Consider the following 10975-nt stretch of genomic DNA (forward strand, 5'->3'; position numbering starts at 1 on the left):
TCCTCTCAATTGTGCATCTGTGAACGTTTGTGAGGGTTTTAGGTGCCAAGCCACATTTCTTCAGCCTCCTGAGGTTGAAGAGGCGCTGTTGCGCCTTCTTCACCACACTGTCTGTGTGGGTGGACCCTTTCAGTTGGTCAGTGATGTGTACGCCGAGGAACTTGAAGCTTTCCACCTTCTCCACTACTGTCCTGTCGATGTGGATAGGGGGTGCTCCCTCTGCTGTTTACTGAAGTCCACGATCATCTCCTTTGTTTTGTTGACGTTGAGTAAGAGGTTATTTTGCTGGCACCACACTCCCAGGGCCCTCACCTCCTCCCTGTAGGCTGTCTCGTGTAGACCTTACCGTGAAATGCTTACTTACAAGCCCTTAACCAACAATGCAGTTCAAGAAATAGAGTTAGTAAAATATTTACTAAATAAACTCAAGTAAAAAAATAAAACAAAAAGTAACAGAATAAAATAACAATGGCGAGGCTATATGCAGAGGGTACCGGTACCGAGTCAATGTGTGAGGGTACAGGTTAGTGGAGGTAATTTGTTCAAATAGGTATGGGTCAACGTAAATAGTCCAGGTGACCATTTGATTAACTGTTCAGCAGTCTTATGGGTTGGGGGTAGAAGCTGTTAAGGAACCTTTTGGATCTAGACTTGGCGCACCGGTACCACTTGCCGTACGGTAGCAGAGAGAACAGTCTATGACTCTCTCCCCCTTCTCTCCCTTTCTCTCTCCCATGTCTCTGTCTCATTCTCTTTCTGTCTTTCTCTTTCTATGTGAAGGTATGTTGTCGTGGCACTCTAGGGGAAACAGGGCGTGATATGCTCAGGTGATTCCATGGAAGATACTGGGTGAAGAAAACAACCATTGTACCACAGGAAAACAAGCATGCACACACGCCTGCAGACATATTGCAAACCCACACACACGTACACACACGTACACACACGCACACACACACCGTTTGGCATTGGCTTAGATGTGTTTGGCATTGGCTTTGATACCACTTTACTAACTCAACCTGCATGTACATAATTACCTCAATTACCTCGACACCGGTGCTGTTACATTCTCAGGAACCATCTCTACTCTGTTCTATTCTCAGGAAACATCTCTACTCTGTTCTATTCTCAGGAATAATCTATATTCTGTTCTATTCTCAGGAACCATCTCTACTCTGTTCTATTCTCAGGAAACATCTCTACTCTGTTCTATTCTCAGGAACCATCTCTAATCTGTTCTATTCTCAGGAACCATCTCTACTCTGTTCTATTCTCAGGAACCATCTCTACTCTGTTCTATTCTCAGGAACCATCTCTAATCTGTTCTATTCTCAGGAACCATCTCTACTCTGTTCTATTCTCAGGAACCATCTTTACTCTGTTCTATTCTCAGGAACCATCTCTACTCTGTTCTATTCTCAGGAATAATCTATATTCTGTTCTATTCTCAGGAACCATCTCTACTCTGTTCTATTCTCAGGAATAATCTATATTCTGTTCTATTCTCAGGAACCATCTCTACTCTGTTCTATTCTCAGGAACCATCTCTACTCTGTTCTATTCTCAGGAAACATTTCTACTCTGTTCTATTCTCAGGAATAATCTATATTCTGTTCTATTCTCAGGAACCATCTCTAATCTGTTCTATTCTCAGGAACCATCTCTACTCTGTTCTATTCTCAGGAACCATCTCTACTCTGTTCTATTCTCAGGAACCATCTCTAATCTGTTCTATTCTCAGAAACCATCTCTACTCTGTTCTATTCTCAGGAACCATCTCTACTCTGTTCTATTCTCAGGAACCATCTCTACTCTGTTCTATTCTCAGGAATAATCTATATTCTGTTCTATTCTCAGGAACCATCTCTACTCTGTTCTATTCTCAGGAATAATCTATATTCTGTTCTATTCTCAGGAACCATCTCTACTTTGTTCTATTCTCAGGAATAATCTATATTCTGTTCTACTGAAACATGTCCATTCTGTTATATTTTAAGGACAACATCTCCACTCTGTTCTATTCTCAGGAATAATCTATATTATATTGCCTTTAGCTCTCTGTTATAAAACACATGGCTATTCTCAATGGGATAAAGGACAAATAAAACCAAACAAAAAATAACTAAATGGGCCGCATTGAATGAAACTTCTCTATTCTGAACGTCTGATTAGTTCCTCTACACAGCACTATGTTCATAATACATACATAATATATTAGTAATAATACTACATTCTAAAACATTTCAATATGAAAGAGATGTGACGTAGAACAAAGTTGATTGGCCCTTGTTGAACTCATGTAGTCACATAGCTATTTTTCCATTTATAAATCCCTTTCACACGATGTCCAACTTCACCTGACATCATTACTAAACGTTAGACAAACCAGTTACCACACCCCGGTGTCAGGGACGGTTTACTCTGGAACTCCTTTCGTCACTACTGAGTTTTAAATAATTTAATTAATCAAATTGGGCATTCCTCTGGAGTGGGAGTGGTTTGCAGATTTGCCCCGCCCGCGTTGCCTTTGATTGACATAGCTCAAAAGCAGCAGCAGCCAGCGAACCGTGAGTTCTCGCTCTGTCGGTTGAACCTACAGACGTGGATTCGGTGCTGCTGCTGATCATGTTCACGTCCCGTTATAGTCACACACCACCATCTCTGCTCTAGCATGCTTTTTTAACGTCGGTCACCTCTAAGCCTACTGACAAACTGGGATATATTATATTTTTTATTTTTTATTTCCTCTGTCGCCATCTCTCCGTCGCTTATCGGTGAGAAAGAGGTAGGCAGGCTCGTTTCCCCGAGGAAGAGGGCAGCCTATAGCGGTGGCCAAGGGCATTTACTCCGTGGTCTCGCTGTCTGGATGATTTCTGATTCTGGTGATTTTCAAAATATTTGATTTGAATCATGGCGACTGATTCCCCTGCCCGGAGTCTGGATGAGATCGATCTGTCTGCTCTACGGGTAAGATAAAGCCGGGTCTACATCATGTATCTGTTTCAGTATCAGAGATGGCTACTACTCTCTCTCTGTGTGTGTGTGTGTGTGTGAGAGAGACAACGCTTCTAAAATGGGTCAAATTCCCCATCCCTCCCTACAGCCACCAACATGGCAGACTGGCCTACCGATGTTTGTGCAGAGGCCTGTATAGCACTGTTCATAGCCTAATGGCAGGTGGTTATACAATGTAACACAACAGAGGAACATACTCAGTGGAAAAACGTCAACCAAGTTTTTCTCTTTCGGCTGATTTTTACTAACGACTAACCTAGATAAACAAAGGTTAGGTATGAAATAGCATGACATCATAGCCATGTAATCTGATGTCATGTCGCTTTCAGTGAGCCAGTCCGTGGTGGAATGTAGCCTACATATTTACACACACACACACACACACACACACACACACACACACACACACACACACACACACAACACACACACACAAAGAGAATGTTAATGTGGGTCTACGAAAACAGCCTGATAGCCTTCATGTGCATTTACTGTATGAATACATTAAGGCATTCATGCATACAGTGTATTTCTGTGTGCATGTGTGTGTGTGAACAACAAATGTCACTCACTGTTAACACGGGTAGAGAGAGGCCTCTACAGAGGATACTATTAAATAATCACTGTGTATCTATTTACATGTCATATATTGTCTATATTACATTACCTTGATATATTGCATATGCCAATATGGTTATATGTTGGTATAACCATCAGTGTAGATGCTAAACTCTGCTAAGCCAGTAATGCTAGTGGCTAGGATACCTGTAGACTGTGTTGTCTGTACACTCTTAGAAAAAATGGTTCCAAATGGGTTCTGCGGCTATCCCCATAGGAGAACCCTTTTTGTTTCCAGGTAGAACTATTTTGTTTTCCATGTAGAACCCTGTGTGGAAAGAGTTCTACATGGAACCCAAAAGGGTTGTACCTGGAACCAAACGTGGTTCTTCAAAGGGTTCTCCTATGGGGACAGCCAAAAAAAACTTTATGGTTCTAGATGGGAATTGTTTTCCAAGTGTAGACTGGGGCAGTAGGCTACTGTGGCTGTTGCTGCACTCTCTGGTTATTTTGTTAACCCTGAGCAAAGACACACACACACACAACACACACACACACACACACACACACACACACACACACACACACACACACACACACACACACACACACACACACACTATGATGGATACACCTACTCTGCAAGATGATGTGTGTGCGTTTGCATTTGTTTGTGTGTGTGGTCAGGTACTGGGTATAAGCTAAGCTAATGCCATATGACCCACAGACTAGTATAAAGGATGATAGACAGTTTATTGATGCCATTCTAGAATCTCCATGACATAACAGAACTCACAATATGACATAGCAGACATAGTATTGTAGTGGCATGTTGAGGGTGCCAGGTTGGACAGAGCAAGTCTAGAACTGAGCTGTACAGTAGCATGTTGAGGTTGCCAGGTTGGATAGAGCAAGTTTAGAACTGAGCTGTACTGTAGCATGATTAGGTTGCCAGGTTGGGCAGAGCAAGTTTAGAACTGAGCTGTACTGTAGCATGATTAGGTTGCCAGGTTGGGCAGAGCAAGTCTAGAACGGAGCTGTACTGTAGCATGATTAGGTTGCCAGGTTGGGCAGAGCAAGTCTAGCTGAGCTGTACTGTAGCATGATTAGGTTGCCAGGTTGGGCAGAGCAAGTCTAGCTGAGCTGTACAGTGGCCTGTTCAGGTTGTGCAGAGCCAGTCTAGCTGAGCTGTACAGTGGCCTGTTCAGGTTGTGCAGAGCCAGTCTAGCTGAGATGTACAGTGGCCTGTTCAGGTTGTGCAGAGCCAGTCTAGCTGAGATGTACAGTGGCCTGTTCAGGTTGGGCAGAGCAAGTCTAGCTGAGCTGTACTGTAGCATGATTAGGTTGCCAGGTTGGGCAGAGCAAGTCTAGCTGAGCTGTACAGTGGCCTGTTCAGGTTGTGCAGTGGCTGAGCTGTTCAGGTTGTGCAGAGCCAGTCTAGCTGAGCTGTACAGTGGCCTGTTCAGGTTGTGCAGAGCCAGTCTAGCTGAGATGTACAGTGGCCTGTTCAGGTTGTGCAGAGCCAGTCTAGCTGAGCTGTACAGGGGCCTGTTCAGGTTGTGCAGAGCCAGTCTAGCTGAGATGTACAGTGGCCTGTTCAGGTTGTGCAGAGCCAGTCTAGCTGAGATGTACAGTGGCCTGTTCAGGTTGTGCAGAGCCAGTCTAGCTGAGATGTACAGGGGCCTGTTCAGGTTGTGCAGAGCCAGTCTAGCTGAGCTGTACAGTGGCCTGTTCAGGTTGTGCAGAGCCAGTCTAGCTGAGATGTACAGTGGCCTGTTCAGATTGTGCAGCGCCAGTCTAGCTGAGCTGCCAGGGCCTGTGTAGCTGAGATGTACAGTGGCCTGTTCAGGTTGTGCAGATTGTAGCTGAGATGTACAGGGGCCTGTTCAGGTTGTGCAGTCTAGCTGAGATGTACAGTGGCCTGTTCAGGTTGTGCAGAGCCAGTCTAGCTGAGATGTACAGGCCTGTTCAGGTTGTGCAGAGCCAGTCTAGCTGAGCTGTACAGTGGCCTGTTCAGGTTGTGCAGAGCCAGTCTAGCTGAGATTGTGGCCTGTTCAGATTGCCAGTCTGTGAGCAGAGCCAGTCTAGCTGAGCTGTACAGTGGCCTGTTCAGGTTGTGCAGAGCCAGTCTAGCTGAGCTGTACAGTGGCCTGTTCAGGTTGTGCAGAGCCAGTCTAGCTGAGATGTACAGTGGCCTGTTCAGGTTGTGCAGAGCCAGTCTAGCTGAGCTGTACAGGGGCCTGTTCAGGTTGTGCAGAGCCAGTCTAGCTGAGCTGTACAGTGGCCTGTGTGGATTACAGTTCTCCACCAGTCAGTCGCAGACATTAATCCACTGGTTAGTGGGTCACTGGCTAGACTGGCCTAGGAACCACTGGACAGACGAGTGTGTGTGTGTGTTGGGAAATCCTGACTGAGAAGTGGTCAGAGAATTGGTGGTACAACACACACACACACACACACACACACACACACACACACACACACACACACACACACACACACACACACACACACACACACACACACACACACACACACACACACACACACACTCAGTCAGCTGATGACATCAACAGATCAGCAGGAAGGACAGCACTGACCACACACACACAATTATAGAGTGAGGAGCTGATGAATGAGAGAGACAAAGGCAAAGTGAAAAAGGGGGAACGAGGAAGGGAGAGAGAAAAATAGATGGAGAGCAAGAGAAAGAAAGAGATTGAGTGCCAGTAATGTCACCCTATCCTCCACTACTTTTGGCCAGAACACTAGCCGTTATAGACGACACTCTCAACCTAAACCCACCTACGCCCCAGAACTGACCTGCATACATCTTATTCATGAATTATCTGGGTGTGTCACACTTAAATGTCTCCCCCTGAATGTGTCTGGGTGATCTAATTAACAGCTGAGCCACAAGATCCCCTTATTCACACTATTTCCCTAGCCTCTCACACACACACTCATAGACACACACACACTTTAGAGCCATAGAGTTTGAAGAATGTATACAAGGCCTCGCGAGGAGCTAAACAGAGAATAAGATTCATCAACAGAGAGAACACGTTTGTGTATGAGTACAGTACAGTAGAGTCCTTCTCGCATGATAGATAGATAGGACCAGTTACAACGTGACTCCCATCATCCACTAACCTGCTATAATCTAATAATCTCACACACAACCTGTGGGCCCATTCTGTTGTATTAAATAGTCATCGCTCTGGATAAGAGCGTCTGCTAAATGACTTAAATGTAAAATGTAAATGATAACGGACACTTTTCTATCAGCTAGCCTGAGGATATGAATGAACTGGAGCAGCAAAAACACTCTATTTTACTCTGTTCACACACACACACACACACACACACACACACACACACACACACACACACACACACACACACACACACACACACACACACACACACACACACACACACACACACACACACACACACACACACACACTTGATCACTAACCCTTGTGTGGACTTGTTTAGAAGAGTGAGTGTTTCTGTGTTTCTCATGATACCACAGGAGGTAAAGAAGGAGAGATGAGGAGATGAGATGGAGAATGAGAGATGAGGAGATGGCTAGAGAGAGAACATAAAAGAGAGTAGACGTGCCACAGTGGTGCTTAGATACTGCTGGAATGAGAGATGGAGGGAGAGACAGATGGAATGAGAGATGGAGGGAGAGACAGATGGAATGAGAGATGGATGGAGGGAGAGACAGATGGAATGAGAGATGGATGGAGGGAGAGACAGATGGAATGAGAGATGGAGGGAGAGACAGATGGAATGAGAGATGGAGGGAGAGACAGATGGAATGAGAGATGGAGGGAGAGACAGATGGAGGGAGAGACAGATGGAATGAGAGATGGAGGGAGAGACAGATGGAATGAGAGATGGAATGAGAGACAGATGGAATGAGAGTTGGAATGAGAGACAGATGGAATGAGAGATGGAGGGAGAGACAGATGGAATGAGAGATGGATGGAGAGACAGATGGAGGGAGAGACAGATGGAATGAGAGATGGGGTGAGAGACACATGGAATGAGAGATGGATGGAGAGACAGATGGAATGAGAGATGGAGGGAGAGACAGATGGAATGACAGATGGAATGAGAGATGGAGGGAGATACAGATGGAGGGAGATACAGATGGAATGATAGATGGAGGGAGATACAGATGGAGTGTCAGATGGAGGGAGAGACAGATGGAGGGAGAGACAGATGGAATGACAGATGGAATGAGAGATGGAGGGAGAGACAGATGGAATGATAGATGGAGGGAGATACAGATGGAGAGACAGATGGAGGGAGAGACAGATGGAATGAGAGATGGAGGGAGAGACAGATGGAGGGAGATACAGATGGAATGAGAGATGGAGTGAGAGAGAGATGGAATGAGAGATGGATGGAGAGACAGATGGAGGGAGAGACAGATGGAATGAGAGATGGGGTGAGAGACACATGGAATGAGAGATGGATGGAGAGACAGATGGAATGAGAGATGGAGGGAGAGACAGATGGAATGACAGATGGAATGAGAGATGGAGGGAGATACAGATGGAGGGAGATACAGATGGAATGATAGATGGAGGGAGATACAGATGGAGTGTCAGATGGAGGGAGAGACAGATGGAGGGAGAGACAGATGGAATGACAGATGGAATGAGAGATGGAGGGAGAGACAGATGGAATGATAGATGGAGGGAGATACAGATGGAGAGACAGATGGAGGGAGAGACAGATGGAATGACAGATGGAATGAGAGATGGAGGGAGAGACAGATGGAGGGAGATACAGATGGAATGATAGATGGAGGGAGATACAGATGGAATGACAGATGGATAGAGACAGATGGAATGACAGATGGAGGGAGAGACAGATGGAATTAGAGATGGAGGGAGAGACAGATGGAATGAGAGATGAGGGAGAGACAGATGGAATGAGGGACAGATGGAATGAGAGATGGAGGGAGAGACAGATGGAATTAGAGATGGAGGGAGAGACAGATGGAATGAGAGACAGATGGAGGGAGAGACAGATGGAATGAGAGATGGAGGGAGAGACAGATGGAATGAGAGACAGATGGAGGGAGAGAGATGGAATGAGAGACAGATGGAGGGAGAGAGATGGAATGAGAGACAGATGGAGGGAGAGACAGATGGAATGACAGATGGAGGGAGAGACAGATGGAATGACAGATGGAGGGAGAGACAGATGGAATGACAGATGGAGGGGGAGACAGATGGAATGAGAGATGGAGGGAGAGACAGATGGAATGAGAGATGGATGGAGGGAGAGACATGGAATGAGAGACAGATGGAGGGAGAGAGATGGAATGAGAGACAGATTGGAGGGAGATACAGATGGAATGAGAGATGGAGGGAGAGACAGATGGAATGAGAGATGGATGGAGAGACAGATGGAATGAGAGACGGAGGGAGAGACAGATGGAGGGAGAGACAGATGGAATGAGAGATGGATGGAGAGACAGATGGAATGAGAGATGGAGGGAGAGACAGATGGAGGGAGAGACAGATGGAATGAGAGATGGAGGGAGAGACATGGAAAGAGAGTAAAACTGCCATAGCCAAAAGGCTCAAGTCTGTTGGAATGAGAGTGATGGAGAGAATGAGAGAGAGAGAGAAAAGAGAGTGTGAGAGTTCCATAGCATTTCTCAGAGACGGGCTGGAATGAGAGAGAACGAGACTGTGAGAGCTACATATATATACTCTGGCTGGCTGGAGATGAATGGAGAGAGAGAAAGAGAGAGTTGGAATGAGCGAAAGAGAGTGAAAGAAAGAGAGAGTGAGGGCTACAGAGGGGGGAGTTGAATTCCAGCTATTGTTGGAATGACATAGCAACACAGCAAAGAGGGAGGTGTGTGTGTGTGTCTGTGTCTGTGTGTGTGTGAGGTCACTGGGTTCTCTGCTGTGGTCTAGCGGCTCCTCTTGTAGTAACTCTACTGTCTAGTAAGCTAATCATTATGCGGCAACTTTAGCTAGCTATCGACAGTAGCAGTCTATTAGCACCAGCTAGCTTCAATCTCTGGGGGCTAGCATCAAGCTAACGGTCTATATGTTTTGGGGCTGGCATCAAACTAACTGTCTATCTGTGCTAGTATCAAGATAACAGTCTATATGTCTGGGGTAGGGATTAGCATCAAGCTAATGACCTGTAGCCTATATTGTTGGGGATAGCATCAAGCTAACATTATAGCCTATGTCTGGGGGGTAGCATCAAGCTAACACCTCTATAACTGCCAGCTTCAAGCTAAATGTCTGTACAATCTGTGACTCCGAATCTGTCTCTCTTTAGGACCCAGCAGGCATCTTTGAGCTGGTGGAGTTGGTGGGCAATGGAACCTATGGACAGGTGTACAAGGTAAGACACACACTTCTTTCTCTCCACCCTGGTCTCCCTCTCTCCCCCCTGGTCTCCCTCTCTCCCCCCTGGTCTCCCTCTCCCCCCCCTGGTCTCCCTCTCCCCCCTATCTCTTATCAGTAGGAAACAGTCATTTGTATCTGACAAGATGCAGAGGGATGTATATTTCAGGACACAGGATATGACTGAGCGATTTCCCGTCTCTGCCTCTGTCAGGGGTTTATGTTTGATTGGCGTAATGGTGGCTCAGTTGCTCCAGTGTGAGCCCAAGTGTCATTGTCTTTTTTTACAAACCTCCTTTCCTCTCGTTTAAAAAAAAATCCTCTCCTTTCCTTTCCTTTCCTTATCCTTCCTCTCCTGTCCTCTCCTCCGGTGCCGTTACGATATGTATTGCGATTCTCACGATTCTATATGTATTGCGATTCTCACGATTCTATATGTATTGCGATTCTCACGATTCTATATGTATTGGGATTCTCACGATTCTATATGTATTGCGATTCTCACGATTCTATATGTATTGTGATTCTCACGATTCTATATGTATTGTGATTCTCACGATTCTATATGTATTGCGATTCTCACGATTCTATATGTATTGTGATTCTCACGATTCTATATGTATTGCGATTCTCACGATTCTATATGTATTGTGATTCTCACGATTCTATATGTATTGTGATTCTCACGATTCTATATGTATTGCGATTCTCACGATTCTATATGTATTGTGATTCTCACGATTCTACATGTATTGTGATTCGATTCTATATGTATTGTGATTCTCACGATTCTATATGTATTGTGATTCTCACGATTCTATATGTATTGTGATTCTCACGATTCTACATGTATTGTGATTCTCACGATTCTTCATGTATTGTGATTCTCACGATTCTACATGTATTGTGATTCTCACGATTCTACATGTATTGTGATTCTCACGATTCTACATGTATTGTGATTCTCACGATTCTATATGTATTGTGATTCTCACGATTCTACA

General features: G+C 45.2%; 1 pseudogene; it reads left to right on the top strand.

Moving 5' to 3' along the window:
* The first annotated feature begins 2592 nt into the window (after positions 1 to 2592).
* Positions 2593 to 10975, top strand: part of LOC115122444 (TRAF2 and NCK-interacting protein kinase-like) — a 52808-nt pseudogene continuing 44425 nt past the window's right edge.

This window comes from Oncorhynchus nerka, linkage group LG5 (assembly GCF_034236695.1).
Source record: "Oncorhynchus nerka isolate Pitt River linkage group LG5, Oner_Uvic_2.0, whole genome shotgun sequence".
NCBI classification, from domain to species: domain Eukaryota; kingdom Metazoa; phylum Chordata; class Actinopteri; order Salmoniformes; family Salmonidae; genus Oncorhynchus; species Oncorhynchus nerka.